The sequence below is a fragment of the Mesoplodon densirostris genome, chromosome 7, assembly GCF_025265405.1.
Source record: "Mesoplodon densirostris isolate mMesDen1 chromosome 7, mMesDen1 primary haplotype, whole genome shotgun sequence".
NCBI classification, from domain to species: domain Eukaryota; kingdom Metazoa; phylum Chordata; class Mammalia; order Artiodactyla; family Ziphiidae; genus Mesoplodon; species Mesoplodon densirostris.
Genome location: NC_082667.1, coordinates 78,833,148 through 78,855,664, shown reverse-complemented (window position 1 = coordinate 78,855,664; position 22,517 = coordinate 78,833,148). Strand labels below are relative to the sequence as shown.

General features: G+C 46.2%; 1 protein-coding gene across 1 annotated transcript in view; it reads left to right on the top strand.

The window, feature by feature from the left end:
• Positions 1-22,517, top strand: part of LOC132494286 (U3 small nucleolar RNA-associated protein 25 homolog) — a 720,475-nt gene that overhangs the window by 507,592 nt on the left and 190,366 nt on the right. The window lies entirely within an intron of this gene.

Sequence of the window (22,517 nt, the reverse complement as noted above, 5' to 3'; positions counted from 1 at the left end):
ATGATTTTTCTCGGCAGCCAGCTTCCAAAATGGCCCCAATGATCCCTGCCACCTAGAATTCATGCCCTGTGTAGCCCCTCCCACCCTGAATAGGGCTGCCATGGGTAACCAATATGATACTGTGGAAAGGACGGACTGTTTCCTCTCAGGCTTGGTCATAAAAGACACTGTGGCCAACTCTTTGCTCCCTCTTGAATCACTCACTCTGGGGGAAGCCAACTACTGTGTCGTGAGGACACTCAAGCTGCCCTAGAGAGAAGCATGTGTGCTGAGGGACTAAGGCCTCCAGCCAATAGCCACATGAGCAGCCATTCTGAAGGGGGATCCTCCGGCTCCACCCGAGGCTTTAGATGACATGACTTAGGCCCCAGCCGACATCTTGACTGCAACTCATGAGAACTAAGTCACCCCCCGCTCAAATTCCTGAACTACAGAAACTGGGCGAGATAATAAATATTGGTTGGGGTTTTATCCATTACATTTTGGGGTAACTTGTTATGCAGCAATAGATAACTACTCCATTACTGTAGTATCATTTTTTTAACATCTTTATTGGAGTATAATTGCTTTACAATGGTGTGTTAGTTTCTGCTTTATAACCAAGTGAATCAGTTATGCGTATACATATATCCCCATATCTCTTCCCTCTTGCATTGTAGTATCATTTTGAATAAAAGTGGGAAGAAGGGTGCATAAATGCAGTGGTATTGGGTTATCTCCTACGGTTCTTTTCTTGAAAGAACATCAGGCCCAGTTTTAGTGGTAGGTATCAATCAAGAATGTCTATGAAATAAAGCACAAAATGCTCCAGAATTTCAGTTTAAAAATGAGCTTTGCCTCCAGGACACAGTTCAGTTACTTGGAAATCCCTCTGGGGCTTGCCACACTTTGAGTGGGTCCAGCCCATCTCAAGCGTTATCCCAACCCAGGTCTGTCCGACTCCCTGATCGGAGAAGGAGGGATCTGAGACAGGCTTGATGCTTGGATGAGGTTTCACTGGCTGACATACGGGAGGAAGGTGAGGACCAGAGGGTTCATCCTTCCATTCCTGGTGCCCAGAACAGCGCCTAGCCTGGGGGAGGTGCTCAGAAAATATCTGAGGACATCCCAAGTGAGGGAGGAGCATAAGCAGAGACCCGGGGGCAGCAGGGGGTGGGTGTGGGTGTGATTAAGTTGCAGAGTGAGGCAGAAGAAAAGCACAGATTCATACAGAGATGGGGATTCACGTGCGACTCAATGCTATGTCTGGCTTCTACAGCTGTGGGCATGTTTCCTGCTACGCGCTGGCTGCTTTCAGAGTGATGTGCCCCTCCGAGGCTCACTGCCCCCACCCTGTCACCTGCTTCTCTCACGCCCCTCGTCTGTGAGTGGTCCCATCCTCTTCAGGTCTCTAGGCATGTCAGTGCCTGCTTAAAAACCTCCACTGGATTCCCAACACCCTTGGAATAAAAACCCAGACCCCCCGACCCTGCCCAGCCCCACAATCCCCTGTTCACTCCATGCAGCCTCTCTTGCAATTGGCTTGTCCTTGCCCACCTGAAACAGGTCCTCTCTAAAAGAAGGACATAGCGGTGGAGGATACAACATGAACTGGTTACAATCGGCTAGGTCCAAGGGGGCGTAAGATTCGACTTCCAGGGGAACTGGAGCCTCATTACAGGCTCATTGTAATACATGAGCGAAATGACACACCCACCAGCACCAGGACAGTTCGGAGGCTGACCTTAAAGGTCAAAAAGTGGGTGGTGGGGCTTCCCTGGTGGCACGGTGGTTGAGAGTCCGCCTGCCGATGCAGGGGACACGGGTTCGTGCCCCGGTCCGGGAAGATCCCACATGCCGTGGAGCGGCTGGGCCCATGAGCCATGGCCGCTGAACCTGCGCGTCCGGAGCCTGTGCTCCGCAATGGGAGAGGCCACAACTGTGAGAGGCCCGCGTACAGAAAAAAAAAAAAAAAAAAAGTGGGTGTTGGCCCAATTCCTGGAAATCCCCGCCCCTTCCCTAAAATATTAGAGTTGACCCAATCCTCCCACTCATTAGCCTATAAAATTACCCAGCCCATAAAAACTAACTGCTCGATATTTGGGGGCCTCTAGCCTTCTGAGATGGCCCACACTCTGTCTGTGGAGTGTGTTTCTCTCTAAAGAAATCCACTTCTTACTTTGTCTCTCACTGAATTCTTTCTGCAATGAGACATAAAGAACCTGAGCTTTATTAAGTCCCGAGACCAGATGCGTGATCTCGATTAAAAGATAGTGGGTTTTGAGTGGGTTCGAGTCCCAGCCCACGGGTTCAAGTCCCACCTGAGTTCCATGGTTGCACACCCACTAAGCTGGTCCCCCTTGGCCTCCCCCCTTGAAGCGCTGGCCACCACAACACACAGTTTATTTTCTCCACAGCAGCACTGCTCTCTGACGTGGGCTTGTTTATTCATCCCTTTACTTTTATTGTCTGTCACCCCCTCCCGAATCTGTGAGTACAGGAATCTGACTGTCTTGCTTGGCTCTCCCTCCCCGGAGCCTGGAACGGGGCCTGACACTTAGTAGGAGCTCAAGAAACACATGGAAGCAATGAAGGAATCCAGGGAATCAAAGCTCAGCCACAGCTGTGCGTTGGCTGCCCCTCTGCCAACCCAAGCCCTTTATCAGGGAACCACCTCAGATCAAATTAGAAAATGGTTTCCTTTGGGCCCAACTGCACTCGGCTGAAATGGGTGAGACCATGGGTGCCTTAAAGGAGTGACCCCAGTTTGTCCACGCTCTAGTTTGCACTCACGCAGCTTTGTGGAACCACCCAAGCCACAAGGCGACCTGTGTTCTCCCTGGTGGGGCCAGTGCTCATGAGACCTTGTAGCCAAGAGATACCATTCTCTCAAATATTTACCAGGCCCTGCCCTCGGAACTGGGTGGCAAGAAACCTCCACTGAGGGACAACTCTAATGCACCGACACGGGTGATCCCTGAGGCTGCACCCAGGTCACGGGCACAGGTGCGCTGGTTGACTGGTGATGTCTGCAGGGGGAGGGCAGAAGCTCTGGAGCCTGAATGCAGAAGGGCCTCACCTGACGTGATGGCAGTCTCCCTCCTTAAGTTCTTGGCCTCGTGCTTCAGGGAGGTGATTTCTAAGTTTCTCTCAGGCAGGGTCTGGCACAGCACCTGGTTGTAGCCTTGCTGTAGGGCACTGATCTGTGGAAAGAGGCAACACACAGTCAGAGGGGGCCAGCCAGGCCTGCAGGACACGCCGGTACTTCTCCAACGTTGGGCAAAGAGTCGGGCTGATCTTGGATCGGGGTGTTGGGGAAACCAAGGTTTTCCGTTGTCACTAGTGGAAGGGGCAGGAGGGGGCCTGTTCCTTCAGTGACCACCATGTCATCGGTCTTCGAGACACGGACCTTATCTTTGTGGCCACCCAGGGGCTCCGGTGCTGCTGTCTTCCTATGACCTGTGGGTTTTCAGCCATAAATAGACCAGCTGTTGGTTCCAGATCATCCAGCACTGACTGGATGCACAGCAAAGTTCAAGAGCCGGGAGCAGGTTATGAAATGAATTCCCTCTAATGAGAATAGAGGGTAGTTTATACCTCACAGAACACTCCAGAGTTTACAGAGCCCGTTCACACATGCTACACTGATACTCGTCACAGCGTTGCTGAAGGCTGACGTTCCCATTAATGTGCCCATTTTGCAAGGGAGCCAGGTTGAGACTCAGAGAGGCGAGGCCCCCTGCTCGGGATCACGTGGCTGGTCACACGTGGAGTCTGATTCAAACCCAGTCTTTAGTCGCCTGGTTCCTCCTTCCCAGGTGGCTCTAGGAATGAGCGTGAGAAGTTGGAGGCTGTAAAGCATGGCATGGACTCGGGAGCCAGACTGTGGCCTTCAAGTCCTGCCTCTGCCAGTTAACGGGCTTTGTGAACACCAGGAGGACACCATATTCTGTTTCCTTTTGTTCAGTCTGTACGCGGGGTGATGGTAGTCCCAACCTGATAGGATTGTTAGAAGTATTTTAATAAGTTAACATGTGTACAAGTGCTCAGATCATGCCTGGCACACGGCACAGGGGGATGAGCTGTGACGGTCCTCTCCTCTGACTACCCACGGGGTGTTTTTTTGTTTTGTTTTGGGGTTTTTTTGTGTTTTTATTTGCGGTACGCGGGCCACTCACAGTTGTGGCCTCTCCCATTGCGGAGCACAGGCTCCGGACGCGCAGGCTCAGCGGCCATGGCTCACGGGCAGAGCCGCTCCGCGGCATGTGGGATCTTCCCAGACCGGGGCACGAACCCATGTTCCCTGCATCGGCAGGCGGACTCTCAACCACTGCGCCACCAGGGACGGCCCTATCCATTCATCTCTTGATGACACTTAGGTTGCTTCCATATCTTGGTACTTGTAAACAATGATGCTCTGAACATTGGGGTGCATGTATCTTTTCAAATACATGTTTTTGAAAGCACGTGTTTTTGTTTTTTTCGGATTTATACCCAGGAGTTGAGTTTCGAGGTCATATGGTAGTTCTATTTTTAGTTTTCTGAGAACCCTCCCTACTGTTTTCCACAGTGGTTGTGCCAGTTTACATTCCTACCAACACTGTACCAGGGTTCCATTTTCTCTAAAACTTGTAAATTTTCTTCCTAGGGGTAATTGAGATGGTAGTTCAATAATAACATAAGATCAGGTGAAGTCTAAAGAAATTTTAGAAAACCTGGATAAAGTAAGACAACATCTGTTCGCTGGCATCTGAATGTTAGAGAGACACCAAGACATGTGGGCCAAGTTCTGGAGAGAAGGGAAACACAGACGCAAGCTTGACATTTGGTGCAGCTTTTCTCCTTGGGGCATTTGCGGATTCAAATCTTACTACTAGGAGCTGAAAAGCCAAGGAGTTCAAAAGACTCTAACCACAGAAGCTGCTGGCATCCCTTGACTTGTAGGTGCAGCACTCTAGTCCTGCCTCTGTGGTCCCTGCCTCCGCCTCTTCTTTGTATATAATCTCCTCCTGTCTCTCACTTATAAGTACACTTACAGATGGCACTTAGGGCGAGGATAGTCTCACCTCAAAATCCTTAGATCCGCAAAACTTTACCTTGTAAGGTAACATTCTCAGGTCCCAGGGATTAGAGCCTGAGATCTTTGGGGCCACCAGTCAGCCCACTGTAAGCCCTAAACGTCTTCTCTCCTGAGGAAGGTCTAGGCTGGGCAGAAACCCCGACAGACATCTACCAGAGGCCAGATTGAGAGCCCTTTTAGAAGGTCATTTCTCAGCTCATTTGGAACCTTGCTATTGCCTTTTTTTTTTCTTTTCTTTTCGGTACGTGGGTCTCTCACTTTTGTGGCCTCTACCGCTGCGAAGCACAGGCTCTGGACGCACAGGCTCAGCAGCCATGGCTCATGGGCCCAGCCACTCGGTGGCATGTGGGATCCTCCCGTACCGGAGCACGAACCCGTGTCCCCTGCACTGGCAGGCAGACTCTCAACCACCGCCACCAAGGAAGCCCGGCCCTTTCTTTTTTCCTCCTGTTTGTCCTCAACAGGGGGAAGCATTAAGAGTAAATGAGGGGCTTCCCTGGTGGTGCAGTGGTTAAGAATCCGCCTGCCAATGCAGGGGACACAGGCTCGAGCCCTGGTCCAGGAAGATCCCACATGCCGCGGAGCAACTAAGCCTGTGCCCCACAACTACTGAGCCTGCGTTCTTGAGCCTGAGAGCCACAACTACATTAGATATGCTTGACTTATTACACTCTATGCCCATTACTATTTTCACCACCTCACTCGTAATGCTTGAACCTTGGCTATGACCCATTGTCACCTCTGGACAAATAGTTTCTGCTCTATTTTCTGTCTTCTGTCCTTCTGGGCCACTTCTATCTACCATCATTACCCAAAGAACTGACTTTACAGATTCTATATGCCAGTGTGTAAGACTTGCAGTGTTTTAAGAAGTATCCCAACTTCATGATGGTGATTTGGGGTCATTACTAAAGCACTCGGGATCATACATATTCTTTTAAGGTAGTTTTACAGGACAACGCACATTGGTATTTTTCTCCTATTAACAGAGTAGGAAATTGTGGGCTGATGTGCAGTTATTTCGATTAAGAAAGCAAGATATGAACACTGCTTCTTTGCTGGGGTACTTGGCACTGCTCTTTCTCGTGCTGGGACATATTTTGCGCCTTTACAGCCTTGCATCTAGGCGTACTGATCAGACTAATGTTTGGCTTTATTGGATACGTTGACCAGTCTGATTGATATTCTGGTACATACAGGGTACTTGGTCATGGTTGCTCACCTCTGAACCTCAGCTTCATCACCTGCAAAGTTCAACTAATAGCATATCCGCTTTGTGGGGTTTTTAGGGATTTGGCAAGCGTCATAGTGCCTGGTACATGCTAGAGACTCCGGTGATGCAGTAATTACTCAAATGTGCATTTTCAGTGGATCCTTCCCACCTGGACAGGGTGACTTAACATAACAGCCTTGGGAGAGTAAGAGCAGGACAAACAGCAAGGGCAGCGTGGGCCAAGGGAAGGAGGTGAGAACTGACATGCAGGGAGCCCTCTTGCTGGTATCACCAGAGGGCCCATAGTGAGCCAGGATGTGGGGAGAGACTGGCCGCTCAGTAAGACCAGGCCAAGAAAGGCCGTGTGAGGGGGCTTAGCTTTTACCTTGTGGTAGAAGCCATCCAAAGGAGAAAGCGGAAGGTGGGTAGGTATAGACTTCTCCCTTAGGAATTGTCCTCAGGGTCTGTTTATCTCCTGGCAGGGTGCGTTCAACGAGTTGGCCGCTCCAGCACATTCTAGAGAGGACTGGCCAGGTCTGACCTTCTGGAGATACAGCCCTGACCTCCTGGCCACCTCACTGAGGAGAGGGCTCATGGGGGAATCAGCTTCACTCTGCATCTGTCCACCAGTCCTGCACCCTGGACTCCAGGACCACTCACTTGCAAGAGGCACATCCAGCTGCCAGAGGAAGTGACATTTCCTGACTCATCTGGCTAAGAATGAGCAGAGTATCGCTGACCACTCCAGGGGAGTAGATGCCACAGAAGATCAGGATGCGGACAAGCCACAGAAGATCAGAAGGAACAAAGGTCAGTCCACGTGGGAGTTCACATGGGTGCCTCACAGTCCCCAACAGGCCCTCGGGTTTCCCTTCCAGCCCAACACACACTCCACCTGCCCCCAGTCACCTGTGCCACCATCGCAGAGCCCCACAGAGCTGCAAACATCCTCAGACACACAAACTCCCTACTTATAAGCAAATGCCTGACTGTGTGCCCAGAACCCTCCTGCTCCAGTATACATGCACTACAAACCCCAATAAAACCACAGCCACAGTCTTGAATACAAAATCACACCCCCAACGGCCCCTGATAATCAAACACCTAAATCCTCATACCCCACAAAAATCCACCCAACCCCATATAACCCCTCAATGCAAACACACAAACCCTTCAACAATAGCCAGATATATTCAAACCAAACTCACATACTTCTTAATAGAAGACACAACCCCCCAAATCCAAATAGAACACATACAGTCCGCACACAGCTGTCAACATCCACGTACGTACAATGCCTCAGAAGCTGAGACAAACACAAAATACCATCAGAGAGACACAATGTTTCCAACCTTCTCCTATATACTCCCCCCAGAACACATCATGACCTCACACCCCCAATACAAACATACACCCATCTCCCTCTTGAGATACTATAAACAGCCTCTGTCACATCCCCTGATGATACACACACAGCTAGCAGCCCCAATTTACACTGACAACCCCAATCTCTGCAAATTCCTCCACATCAAAAATACACTCCCTGAACTCTTACCCTACAGGATGAGCATGTGTATAACCCCTGCACTCTGAATACACACAGATCCAACACACAAAGCATTAAAATGCATACCCCTGCCTCTTCTCAAATGCCTGCACACATAGCCTCAACACACCCAGAAGCAGCCCACCACCCAGCCACACCATGCTACACCAACCGTACACTCACAAAGGCACTCATGCCCCTCATCTCTCCCCAGATCACACATACACAGTCTCTACACAGCTTTACTATTACCCCAAACCATCCTATGCCCTAAACATACATCCAAGAGTTCCCCACACAGCCCTAACCGATGATAGAGGCAGCTGTACCAGGGGCATCACGGTACCCTGAACGGGCAAATGCCGCTCAGGTAAGTGCCTCCTACGTTGCTGCATTTCTTGCTGCTGTTGCAAATCATCCCTTGACCCCACCCAGGCTGACTGGGACACCCTAAACAGGAAGTGGCAGCATAGGAGTCAGGAAGAGGAAACTCCATTCCAGGTGCTCCCTGTCACCATCCATTGCACCAAAACATCAGATGACCAGCATGAACAAGAAACAGAGACATGTAACTATACCATGGTTGAAAGGCAAATTTTTCTAGAAAATATTTGTCCAAGGGAAGGGGGAGAAGGGTGCTCCCCCTAATTGTAGAGCCACGCTGTTACGATTCAAAGAAACGGCAGATACAGTCCAACAGGCGTGGGGCTGCATCCATGTTGTAGCTGGATACGAAAAAGATAATTTTTCGGAAGCCCCAAATCTCGCTTGCCAGTAAAGGCACATGGGTCCCGCTGCCCCATTGGCCAGGAACCCAGCAGAGGACCCTTAAGGGATATAGGGACTTCTGGGACGCTTACTGATCTCCACCAAGGGGTGGTGCCATCACACAGCTCCATCCTTCATGAGATGACTAACAGACCTCCCTGTATTGGCAGCTCTGGAGATCGGGGGTCCCTAATGATGTCAACTTGAGACCGCCCAAGCACAAGTTAGAAATTTTTGCTCAGGCGCTGCAGACTCTTCAGGAGACTGGAGTGATGGGTAGCTGTCACCTCTCCGAATCCTCTACCCTGACCTCTGCCAACGCCTCTGCCTTAGGGACCTGGCAGATCCCTGGAGCGTGGCCCTCCTCTGGGACACTTGCCCATATACTTCTCTAATTTTCCTTGGGACACACATAAACAAATCTTCTTATGGCTCTCATTGACCACGGGAGCTCAAATTACAGTGCCTCCTGGGAACCCCTCCAATTATAAGCAAGGGCCACACTTTAGATTACAAGGCATAGTAGTCAGGGGAGTAGAAAGCATTCAACTTCCATTGAATGTCACTATTGAAACAATCTTTATTAAAAATCTTTTAGTGGTGGTAGCCCCTTTGGCCCTACCCTTTCCCGTTACAGCTATGGATGCCTTGATGTACTGCAACGCCATTTGGAACAAACCCAAATTCCTGGCCTTCCTGGTGGAAGCTGAAACTGGGAGCCCATAAGACTGCCACCTAAGACAGTAAATATCCCCCAATAACATGTATGACAGGGGGCTGTGGGATTGCAGCCCATAATTCAGAATTTATGAAAAGAAGAAGTCATTAAACACACCATTTCTCCTTTTCAATTTCCCCATTTGGCTGCTATTAAAGCCTGCTATTAATGAGTGGTGACTTATAATCAACTACTGAAATATAAGTGCTGATCCCCACTATTAAGGCTCCCATTTCCAACATTGTCCAGTTCATTAAGGATATCCAAAGGGCTCCAGGGAATTACTTTGCTGTGACAATCTAGCTATTATGTTCTATTCAGTACCAGTTATTAAGGAGTCCCAGCTGCAGTCTACTTTTACTTCAGAAGGCACCCAGTATGTTTTAACCTGTCTGCCTACTGGCTATCTTAACAGCCCAGCTATTGCCCACAGTCTTTGCTGGCAAGACCTGGTGTCCCCTTGCACCGTCTGGCACTATACTGAGGTTCTAATCCACAGCCCCTCGGGAGACTGGTGCACAAGGCCCTAACATGGTTGGTGACCCATCTATAACATACAGGTGGGCTATTTATTGCCCCACATAAAATTCAAGGGCTGTCCACAACTATTAAATTTCTGGGCATTAACTGATCCTCTAAAGGCCAGGAAATTCCTTTTGCAGCTAAACCTCAGCTGTTAACTATTCAGCCCCCCAACACACTATAGCAAGCCCAACACATCTTACTTAGGTCTCTCCACACTTTGGAGGCAACGAATACCACACTTGTCCATCATTCTTAGACCCATTTATGCAGCCACGTACAAACTCTCCATAGTTTACTGGCCAAGAGCTAAACAATAAGCTTTATAGCAGGCACAAAGCTCCATTAGTCAAGCCCTCCCACTGGTTCCCCCTGGCCGCTCCTTCTGGGCTGAGAATGGACTATGTGTCCCGGAGCCTTTGGACTAACACAGCTCCTCCTAGCTGCCTGTGGGCTTCTGCACCAGACGGCTGCTCTCTACACCACTACACCCCCTCAGAACCGATTTGGGAACTGGTTCCTTGGTTTTGGTCTTGGTTTTGTGTGCACTGATGCCAGAATTTGTTTGCGTCTTTTGCGTTTGGGTGTACAAAATGGGAAATACTCCATCAACCCTGAAGGAGAGCCCTTTGGGCGGGGCCTATAGTAGATAAATGGGTGTAACATAGCCCTGAGCCTATGACTAAGAAAGACATGTATACTATTGTAATAGGGTGTGGACCCAAAATACAGGATCAGAAGGGCGGTAGCCCCTAAATGGCTCACTCAGTTTTTATAGGATCTCGCAGTTAGAAGTGTTTTGCAAAACAGCAAGCTGCACCGGCAGTTGTTCCACCTGCCCACCCTCCCCCCATGCCACCATCATACTCACCACCTCCTGTTTCCCCTACCCACGGGGATCAAATAGAAGTTTCTGTGTTAACCCCCAGAGGACAGGAGCCTGATTTAGTATCACCATCTAAGACTCCACAAGCCACCCAATTTGGACTGGGAGCCACATCCACAGCAGGGCAAGTTCCCTTGTGCGGACATCCTGTAAGAGGCCAGGGGACTCCCTTGGCCTTGAGGCGTCCGATTCTAATTTCCCCACAGGAGCCCCGGGGAACTTTGACAGTGGGGAACGAGTTGGTTGACTCTCCAATAGATACCACTCCCCAAACCCTCCCTGTTTATCTTAAGAGGCTTGTAAATATTAAACAAAGGGGAAACAAAGTCATCCTAGGAAAAACTTGCCTGTATCTTTGAGATGCAAATGTCCTTTCTGGTCTTCTCAGGAACTCTCATCTCTGCCATCTTTCTAAAATGCACCTTTTTGAAAGAGGGTAATTTAGAAACTGACTTATCAAGGATAAATAAAAAACCTAAGTGTCTTTTCTGTAAAAATTCAGCCATCTAGACAAGTGAGTTTGATTTGTTCCATCTGCCAGAAACCTAATTTGAATCCAACCTCTTTTTGTAAACTGATGGGCTTCACATGGCTGTACCTGACTCGGTGCTGAAATTCTGAAATGACAACCATGACGTCTCTGTATGTTTGTGTCCTTGTATGTGTCTTTGTCTTTGGATGACATTGCTGAGGTTGATTTGTGGATGAGCTCTATTTAATTGGCTTAAAGAAAAGTAAGCACTTACACACCAAACTATTCTAAATACAAGAGAAACTGAGCTAAATGAGCTTCACGTTCATGTGAACTGGGAAATATTCAGTATTCATTAAGACCTGGTATTAACGTTCGTTTGTTGATCTAATTAATATAGACATGCTGTTAGAGTCATCAACATTAAGTATAATACTTTTATTGTGCCTAGGTTTAATATAAGCTAAATAAAATCTTGTTATATCTGTTGCAAATTTGTCAGCAAGGAAATAACTTGATGTGAAGAAACTTTTAAGGAAAGAAAATGCAAATGAGGTAAGAGCTTTAGGTGAACTTTTTAAAATACTTATCTTTTAGGAAGGTCTATCTAAAATTAATCTCTCCAGATATTTGACCACTTGAAAGTCAGAATTGTGCTAAACTAAGTGACAGAAGGTTTATGGAAAGTGGACCCTGAAAAAAAGAGTTCTGTACGTGGTCAGGACTAAGTTTAAAATAAGTTTAATTGGATAAAATACATTTTAAAAGTAAGCTGGTGCACAACTTGAATTTCGCTTTTCTCTCTGTTAAGAAGACGTTTCTTAAGATTTTGGACTGCCTTTGATACCAGATTTTAAGTTTTTCTACCTTTTAAGAGATCTGTTCTGTACTTGCCTTTGAAATCTTTTATTGTTACTTTGGCTAAGTGAATAACTATTGTTTCACAGTGACATGGCATCCTATCTGTTTTAAACCCTTTTCTTATTTTTTTGACAAAACTTCCCAACTCAAATTATAATGAAGTTCCTTTGACCTCTAGCTAACTTTGGGGTGCTTCAAAGGGCCCCTGAAACACCCCAAGAGAGATATTAACTAATTAGGTTGAATGACACGGGAAGTGTTGTCAAATAAGCAATAAATCTTCTTAGGTTCTATTGTATGCCAAATGACACAGGTATTCTACAGATTATATGGAGTTCCTAAAATTTGGTATGTCCTGGTAAAATGTTACCAGTCAGAATTCTCTTTATTATCTGAAAGTGTTGCATGTCGCCGCAGTAACCACGTTACTTTCTCAATTGCACTGTAATCAGATTTACACGTGCCTTCTTAAGTCTTTCACCATTGTACACAGTCATGGTTTCACTCTGATGCCTTTGCAAAAATGCTTCCTCTTCAAGAAGGTTTATAGAAAGGACCTTTGCATAAATACAAGTTTCTGATTTTCAAACCATAAAGGTGAACTGGGTAAGAAGTTGAAGAATTCTAATGGGAAACCTGATGGCTTCATAAAGCTGTTAACAAAAACGATTAGTTGCACATGCCTGGGTAAAAGGGTTATAATTATGGTTATAATTATGGTTATAATTTTTATGGTTTCTATCTGAAAAATGACTGTTTTCAATCTGTGTTTTCCAGGTGTAAGCAAAACGCTCCCCTTAAACTCATTATGATTTACAGTCATTTGTTAAATTATACCCTTGTATGCAGAATTGAAACATTTATCTTTTTCTCTCTACCTGGGTGATCCTGCCAGTAGCATATGCTTGTCTCAAAGATTAAGCCATGCACGTCTAAGTCCGCACCGCTGGTACACTGAAACAGCGGATGGCTCACTAAATCAGTTATGGTACCTCTGGTCGCTCGCTATTGCAATTGGATTACAAGTAGTTATACTGATCATTGTTCTTTGTTTCCAGATTGTTTGCTCTTTGTGTCTCCCTGCTGTACTGTGTCTTTGTTAACGTTACTACCTGCATTACTTATATCCTGTCTACTTTATAAGATTGGTGTCTCTTACAGTACCCAGTATGGAACCAGGCCTCCAACAATACATCAATGGCTAAACATCTTGAGGAAATAGACCACATTTATAACATGAAATAATTGTAATAGTGTGATTCTAGGTACAGGAGGAAGCAACAAGGGAAAATGTCTCCTGGATCATAATTAGATAGAGGATCCAGAAGATCTTTAATTATCAATAGGGCTTAATCCAAAAAGTAGCACCTGGGGTGGCCTATCGAGAATTCTCCCCTGACCTGGGATGAGCCTCCCAGCGCCGTGGGACAAAATTTGATCCTGAAACGTCTCCCAAATATCGGTCAAAATCCTGACCAAGAGGAGAGGATCTGAGAAATGGAATATTTCCTGACACATCAGTCATTAGCGACTGCAGCCCCCCAACGTGAGCCGGTGAGCCCCGACGAAACTCAGGGTATGAGAATATAGGACACAGGCGCCGGAGAGCTGAGGCACATATCAAATGAATGAGTTCAGTGAGCCCAGACTCTGGCATCTTCCCGTCCATGGAAAAGTGCTGAATTCCTTAACTGGAGATGCTGCCTCCCAGGCTTGAAGCCCTCAAAGTTCCCATCAAAGAGATCGTAACTCTCAACTTTTAGGCTGAGAATATTTTTTCAAGGCTACAGGTGTAAAGGAGACACTTTCCAGAGAGGAACAAAAAAACCAAAAACCCAACGTTTGGAACAGTGGCACGAATGGTGGACACTCCCGGAAAGATCCACCTGATGACGCAATAGAAGGGCCGTCACCCCCTTTCATCCACAAGACTGTGGGATGGACATTGACAGTAGGGAACTGTAACAGGGAAGAGCCAAAGCGGACTCCACATGGGATCTGTTCCTTTTACTCTAACCCTTGCCTTCTGCTGCTTTTGTTCACTAAAAGGATACTGTCTGTTCCTGTACATAATGGCCTGCCTCGGGGAACCCTGTCCCTCTGTCTGAATGTTAGACCAAAGTGCCTTTGTTCAGGGAAACATATGGACTCCGTCCACCTGTGGATGGCTACAATTAAGAAGAAATTAACACATCTCCTCCCCGAGGCTGGCCATTCCAGGGGCTATTCGCAAAACTTATGGCCTTCTTACTTTACCTCCTCAGCTCCTCCCCATCTCTGTATTATAAAAGAAACTGGCACCCAAACCCCGATAAGATGGTTATTTTGAGACTTTACTCTGCCATCTTCTCGGTCTGCTGGCTTTCTGAATAAACTCGTATTCCTTGCCTCAACACCTCATCTCCGATTTACGGCCTGTCGTGCGGCAAGCAGAGCAAGCTTGGACTTGGTAACATCTTTACTCAGGACACGGTGTCACAAAGTGGGACACTGTTTTCTGTTTGTTTGTTTTGTTTTTGTTTTGGGCCGCGCCATGTGGCTCGTGGCATCTTAGCTCCTCGACCAGAGATCCAACCCGCGCTCCCTGCGGTGGAAGCTCGGAGTCCTAACCAATGGACTACCAGGGAATCCCCATGGGACACTGTTACCTGGCAGTCACGGCCCTCACCTTTGTGAGACAGAGGGAGTAGTGTAGCAGGATTGAGAACGTTGTGACGTTTAAAGATGAGGTGGTGAAAGCAGGATTTCACAGGAAGTTCATCTAGGGATACTTGCAGAGAAATGTTGTCCATTCAGCGTTAAGAAGACTGTGGACAAGGTGTGGAGTTTGCAAATAAACTTCATTTTCTGGAGTCAAATCTGCCAAGGCTTCCACTAAATTTGCAGTTGTGGCTATAACCTTAAGACACCTGAGACAGGCAAAAGCAACTGAATCAAGTTGTGTGCTGTAACAGGCAATAGGCCTATGTTTACTACCATGCTCACACAGTTCTGCGCGGCCTGATTATGCCTTTCATGCACAAATAAAGGAAAAGGTTTTGAATAACCTAAAGTTAATCTATTAAGTAGAGATCTCTTTTCGAACTTAAAAGGGCTAATATACTTTGCCTCCAGTGGAGATCTCACCTTAAAGTATCCGGATCGGGCTTCCCTGGTGGCGCAATGGTTGACAGTCCGCCTGCCGATGCAGGGGACACGGGTTCGTGCCCCGGTCCGGGAAGATCCCACATGCCGCAGGGCGGCTGGGCCCGTGAGCCATGGCCGCTGAGCCTGCGTGTCCGGAGCCTGTGCTCCGCAACGGGAGAGGCTACAACAGTGAGAGGCCCGCGTACCGCAAGAAAAAAAAAAAAAAAAAAAAAAGTTTCCGGATCAACCTGAACCTGATCATTTGGGTAACCCTAAGGCAGGCAGCTCTTGCAGTGCTTGTTTTAGCCTTATAAAAACCTGCTTATGTTTATCTTCCCAAGCAAAGGATTCAGGAACTAAATCTTTAATAAGTTCATAGAGTGGAAGAGGTAACAGAAAAATTTGGAACCTAGAGCTTGCAATAACCAGCTAAACCTAGAAATCCACAATGCTAGCACTTAGTTGTGAGTCTAGGAAGTTCCTGTATCACCCTAATTCTCTCTGGAGATAGCTGCATTCCTTCAGTGCTTAGATTACGTCCTAGGTAATGAACAGCGTTTACGGATAATTGTAATTTTTCCTTTGTGTTCTTTCTCAGCTAACTGTTGCAGCAAATAAATGGAATCTTTTATGAATGCCTTATGGAATCTTTACAGTAGCTGAGTACAGCAGGAGGTTATCTCCATATGGTAAAAAGGCTGATTTCTCAGGGAACTAGAGGGTACTTAAATCTTGGTGAAGTACTTGGGAGGAAAAAAGAAGGAGTCCCAGTGAACACTTGAGGCATAAAAGTGCAGGTATATTGTTGATTGTTCCAAGTAAAGCCATGTAGATATTGGCTGTTGGGTCTCCGGGATGCTGAAGAAAGGTGAACAAAGGTCTCCAACTGTAAACCATTTCAAGTCAGTTGAGGCTTGTGACACAAGGGTGGCTAGGTTTGGAACAACAGGAAAACAGGGAAAAACTATTTTTATTAACAGCTCCCAAGTCCTGGACAAATCGCCGTCCTGCCAGGTTTCCAACCAGGCAAGATTGGCATGCTGCAGGGACGAGTACACGAATGATTACCTCCTGGGCAATTAGGTCTTCTGCAATAGCTACGGGACCTTGTATGACCGCAGGCTTTAATAGCTGTTGAGGAAACCTAGGGAGAGGTTTAGCTACATCTATCTGAATCTTTATAGGTTTGCATTTTTTTATTCTTCTCATGTTAACACTGTCAGAAGTAGCCCCCAAATTTGCAGGCATCTCCATCCAATTAGGGAACTTTTGTTGAACTTCCGCTTTTAGGTCCAGGACAGATTGTAAGGAACATAACTGATCAGGTTCACGTTGATCAGGAAATTTTAAGGTGAGATCTCCACTGGAGGCAAAATGTACTGGCCCTTTGAAGTTAGAAAAGAGATCTCTACTGAATAGATTAACTGGGTCTATACTGCATAGCAGAAAGGAATCTTGGTTGAGATAAAAATTCTCTCTGAACTGTATTAGGTACTCCCACTATGGAAACATCCTCTTTACTCAGAGGGACCTGTTGTTCTTTGAGGGTGGGATTTAGAGTAGAAAGCACAGCTCTGGTTAGGGCTAGGGGTAGGGTGTTAAAGGGTTAGGTAATTATGTTTACAGTTAGGGTTAGAGTTTAATGTAGATTTCAAAGTAAAATATGAGAGTGGGGTTTAAAGTAGAAAGCATAGCTCCAGTATCAACTAAAATTTGGCCGTTTTTCATTATATTTTCCTCTGGGCTGTTTAAGGTCATTGCTGGTAATAGTTTACCAGAGAACCTCTGGAATTCTGCCAACTAGGGGAGAGGGTCATGGGGGGCCCTCCCTTTGAGACAGATATCAGAGCATTTGTGAAGAGTTTGCATAGGACCTTTGAGGACACCTCTTTTTCCAGTGTCCTCACTGATTACAAATGAAACATCAACTTTGGGTCATCAAATTGATCATGGACCCCTAGGAGGTTGTAATGGGGGAGGCCCAGGTGTCATTTTGTGTCCCTTGCCTTAGAGCTGTTGTAACTGTAAGGCTATGAGCTTGGTGGATTTCTGTTTGTGATCTTGCTCCAAGGTCCTTTCAAAATGCTCAGCTATAGTCACGAGTTCAGTCAGGCCTATAGCCTCCCACCCTCTTTTCTGCCCTTTTATCAATCCACTAATCTCAGAAGATAATCCACTTACAAAGAGGGCAGTTAAAGCAGGCTGAGTGGCCTTTTTATTCCTTGGAACACCAACTGCTGTAAAAAGAGAGCTTCCAAACTGGCTCTAAAGTCTTCCACAGATTCACCCCTCTTTTGTTTGTATGAGTGAATAATAGAGCAATCATTATTAGGCCAATTAATAATAGACGAAGTGTGAGCAGGGAAGATTTTAGGAATAGCTTATAAAAGGTTAGTTGTTATTCTGCAAGCCTTTTTAGGTTGAGGATCTTGAATATCATCCTAGGGATTATGTCATTTTGCTTCCCACATCCATTCTGGGGCTTCCCCCAGTCCTACCAACATGTGTACAAGTGGATAAAGATCTAGCAGTTTGGGGACATACGCCCTGACAGTGACTCTAAAGTCTTTAAAAAATGTTGGGGGTTCCTCCAAGGTTTAGAGAATTCTTTGACTACAGCTCTCAGTTCAGTCTTTGACCAAGGGGTAAAGGACACCTGAGGGGGCTCACCTGCAACCTCAGGTAGTTTTACTTTAAATGGCAATTGTTAAATATTCTTTTTGGAATAGAAAAGTATTTCAGACAGAAAATGAGTAAAACAAGAGTACTCAGGTGAAAAAGGAAAGGGGGGGACAGTAGGAGTTAAATCTGCAGTCACATCCGTCCTATGGTCTTTTGTTTCAGGTACCTTTTGTCTCTTTAATTTTTCATCAGCTTTTTGTTCTAAGTCTCTAAACGAAGCTATTTTGGAATCTTGAAACCTTCTGTAAACTTTTACATACCAAGTAAAGCAGGCATCTCATTCTCCCTGTGCAATCTGTGAACCCTTGCTCTCTAGTGTTTTCCTTAAATGTACAATGTTCTCTAACTGGAACATGCCCCACAATGACCACTGTAATTCTAGATCAATATTAGTATAATTTTTCCATCTTTCTAAATATCTACAACCTCCAGGACCATAGTTCTTAAATATAAAATAAGCAGGTGTGCCAGAAGCTGGCATTCTCAACTCTTTGGCGATAAAGGATCTCATTTCCTTAGCTAGCCTTTGTCAACCCAAAAGAACACACAAAAAACCTGCGCCTTAATATATCAGCAGTAACAAAGAGATGTTACTATGTCCTGGACAAAAGAAGGCCTGGTATGCACCACCACCGATCCCCAGGGATCCTTGGACTGAGGAAAAAGATCCAAACGGCAAATCCCAAGGAAGGGGGACTGCAAACTGATTCCAAACAAAATGGAGAACTACAGCCGCCACCAACAGCTCCAAGCATGGAAACTGGGGGCTGATTCCAAACAGATGGGCGAGTGCAGACTACACTGTCAGCAGTGCGCAGTGTGGAATCCAGGGAACAAATTAGGGGCTACGGTTTACCACTCAAAAATATACTGGCAATAACCAAGAGATGTTACTGTGTCCTGGGAATTTCCATCTGAAAGGCTAGGGGTTTGGCCTCAAGGAGAATCCTCTACCAGCCAAACTGACCTGCCCTGTAAAGGAAAGCCAGTTAGATTGGGAGCACAAACGCAAAGAGAATGGAGCTCAAACCAAGAGGAGCTTACCAACAACCTTCAGGAATGGCCAGAAAGACAGTGAACTCAAAGGAGTTGTGGGCACCACACCTGTTTCTCCTTGTCCCAAATGTTATCAGAAATTTCCTTCAGATCCCATCACTGCCACCAATATATTTACCTTTTTCTTTTTAAAAAGATAAGCATTTAATCATAAAATCATCTTGTTAGCAGTAGCAATCATAAGAGTGGATTTTAGAAAAGTGCACATACATATTTTTCTACAGAACATTTCTGGAGGGATACATATTAAACTGTTAGTGGCCACCTCTGCATGCCCCCAATGTATTAAAAAACAAAATTTAACGGAGTAAATTGGAAGATTTACTTTGAATTTTGAATAAATTGGCCTTATTAAACGATTCATGAATCAGGCAGCATCTCATCTGATAGAAAGGGAGACACTCCAACGGGTTACACAACATGGAAGGCTTTCTTTTTTTTTGGCCATGCCACATGGCATGTGGAAATTTTAGTTCCCCGACCAGGGATCGAACCCATGCCCCGTGCATTGGAAGCGCGGAGTCTTGGCTGCTGGACCACCAGGGAAGTCCCAGAAGACTTGTATAGTAAGGAGGGTGGGACAAGGAAAGAAAGTCATCATCAAGGGAAAAAATGGAAGTTCACTGGAGGAAAGTAAAACTTCAGGTGACAACGGCGTCTCATTGGCTAAACTGCGGAATTTTCTATTAGCTATTTCTATTTTCTATTTCTTGTTGCTGGCCAGGAAGGAAGTCTTCCCTCCTCCAGTTGGGGTAGTAAAGTGGTTGCACTTCCTCTTTGGGGTCAGTAAATGACCTCTTCCTGTTGGGGTAATTGATGATGAGTGGCACGGCATGAGAGCTCCCTCTACGGGCCTTCCAGACTCCAATTCTAGTGCAGGTTTCCTTTTGTTAACATTCACAGCATGTTTTATTGGCAGGAGGAGTCACAATGAGGGAGAAAAGGCCACAAGACTCACCATAAAGAAGGCTCAGAAATGCTTGGGTGGGTCCAAGGGAGGCACAAGGTGGCTGTGGGGTCAGCTGGTGGCTACAACGATCACATGGTTCCCTCTGATGGGTTTGCAGCTCGATGTGGAAGAGTGAATAAAAGGGTCAGTTCATCCTATCAGAGAAACATGAAACTGAGATAAGCTTCCCACTGCTAGAAGCATCTTGAGCCTTCAGAAAAGAACAGAGAACATGTCTAAAGGGTTTGGGAACATCAGAGCCGTATCTCCTCAGAGTGGGACTCCCCAGGCTCTCCAGGTCTCAGTCCCCAACTCTCCCTCAGTGACAAAGCCTCCCTACCTCTGTCCTTGTCAGCTCAGTGATCCCTAGAGGTCCTGCCTATCCGTGAGGACTTAGGTTTCCATGAGACAGGTTGGTTGAGACCTAGTGATACAGTTGACCAGCCTGATATGCAACAGTTCCCACCACCCTGGGGCAGTTGGGCTCAGGGACACATGGCTCTGGACCCCATGTGGAGGGTGTCCTTGCACGTCCGCTGTGCCACAGAAGAGCCAGTAATGCCTGTAGCTGTCCAACTGATTCTCAGGGGGTTTTCCTGGGAGAGCCCTTGGTCATCTGACCTCCTATCCAGGAAGCCCCATGACTTTCTGATTGCTGCCTGTCATGCCAACAACACACCTGTGAAGGTTCTGCTCTGCATGGCCATCTGTCCGCCAGGCGCCCCCTTCTAGGGACCCAGACGCTAGGACCACACAAATGCTGAAGGAGTGTCCACCTGCCTAAGGTACAGACACCCCTGTATCCATCTGCATGATTTCTACTGGGAATCAACAACATTTATGGGGATTCTCTGGCCCTAAAGAACAGACCAACCTGATAGGAGCAATGCAATGATTCACAATTACCAGGGTCAATGCACATATACAAGGGCCCATAGCCCCAGAAGCCCCACTCACAATTCACATGAGTGTCCCATACATACCCACCGATGCCCAAATATTCTTACTTCATACATACACAATCCAAACACGCACATCAGTGGTACGCTGCTAAGTGCTTGATAAAAAGCTCTCCGAGAGAGGCGGGAAAGACTTCACTTATGGTATCTACATGGTATAAATATTCCCAGCATGACCAATTTCAAGCTACCCACCTGACATCACTAAACACACAGCTGGGAAGAGATATGCACCATTGACTCTCCCAAGACAGTATGAACCAGTTCCAGCACATCCCATAACTTTTCCTGTGAATATGTGCACAAAATCCACTTACACCCCAAGTAGAACTCTCAACTCCCACCACAGATATATAACCAAAAGGATACCACATATACATTTGTGTTTGTGTATATATATATATATATATATCTCCTGAACACACACCCTCACCCTGAATAAATACACAAACAGACCACCTCTTACTACCTAAATTTTTACAGATGAAACCTTACTCACCCTGAATATTCACATTCCACTCTCACAACTATATATACACACACAACATGGGCCTGAAAACAAACATGTGCAACCAATATGCCATCCAAATGTACACACTGAGTACCTAAGCACACAGGGTCACCAAGTACACAACTGTCTCATGTGCAACCCAAAAAAAGACCCATATGCAATCCCACACCCCTAAAATACATATACTGCAAGATTCCTGCACACACACATAACCTACACAGCCTACTGGTTTCCAAACACACAAACTAAACTTTCACATCCCACAGAATACATACCTCAGAAGCCCCAGGAACTCAAAAACACACACAGACAAATAATCTATACTTATCAAATACAGCCGACCCTTGAACAACTTGGGGGTTAGGGCGCCAATCCTCCATGCAGTGGCTCTGCATCCATGGATCCTGTAATAGTCCTGTAGTATTTACTGAAAAAGAAATCCACTATAAGTGGACCCATGTGGTTCAAACCCATGTTGTTCAAGGGTCAAGTGTACATGTAAGTCCACCTCACTAATACTGAGAACACACATACAAGCAACACCACTAAATTCTTCAGGCATTACATTTTGAAATAGACACACAGAGGACTCTAAGCCTCCTGCTACACTCACAAATCACAAATACACACATCCACAAATTACTCATGAGTATACACCCCAAATGCTCAGACACACTCAAAACAGAAAAACACCGACAACCTCTGCAGTCTTACTAAGATACATACACAATTCTCACACACCTATGGACACACACATGCAAATATTTCTAACCCCTGAACATATGGATCCCCTCCCAAACACTACACATTATGCTACCTCTCCAGAATACAAGCTCCCCACCACTACTCCAACATACAAACTGTATATGTGTGTGTGTGTACATATATATATTTCTACCCTTACCCTGAATATATAGACAGACCACCTCTTACTCCTACCAAACACATGTATAAACACCCTAGCGTTCTCCAAAGAAATACACTTTGAATACTCCTAACAACTCCATACCTTATGAACAAACTCTGATAATACATGCACCTGATGATGGACACGCACACGGATTAGAATACACAAGTAAGATACATGGAAATATCTCCAGCAAACCATTTATGAAACAACTTCCATATATCAAATTATCCCTAGCTATCAGGAGCCAGCTCACACATATGTAAGTACTAACAAATACCC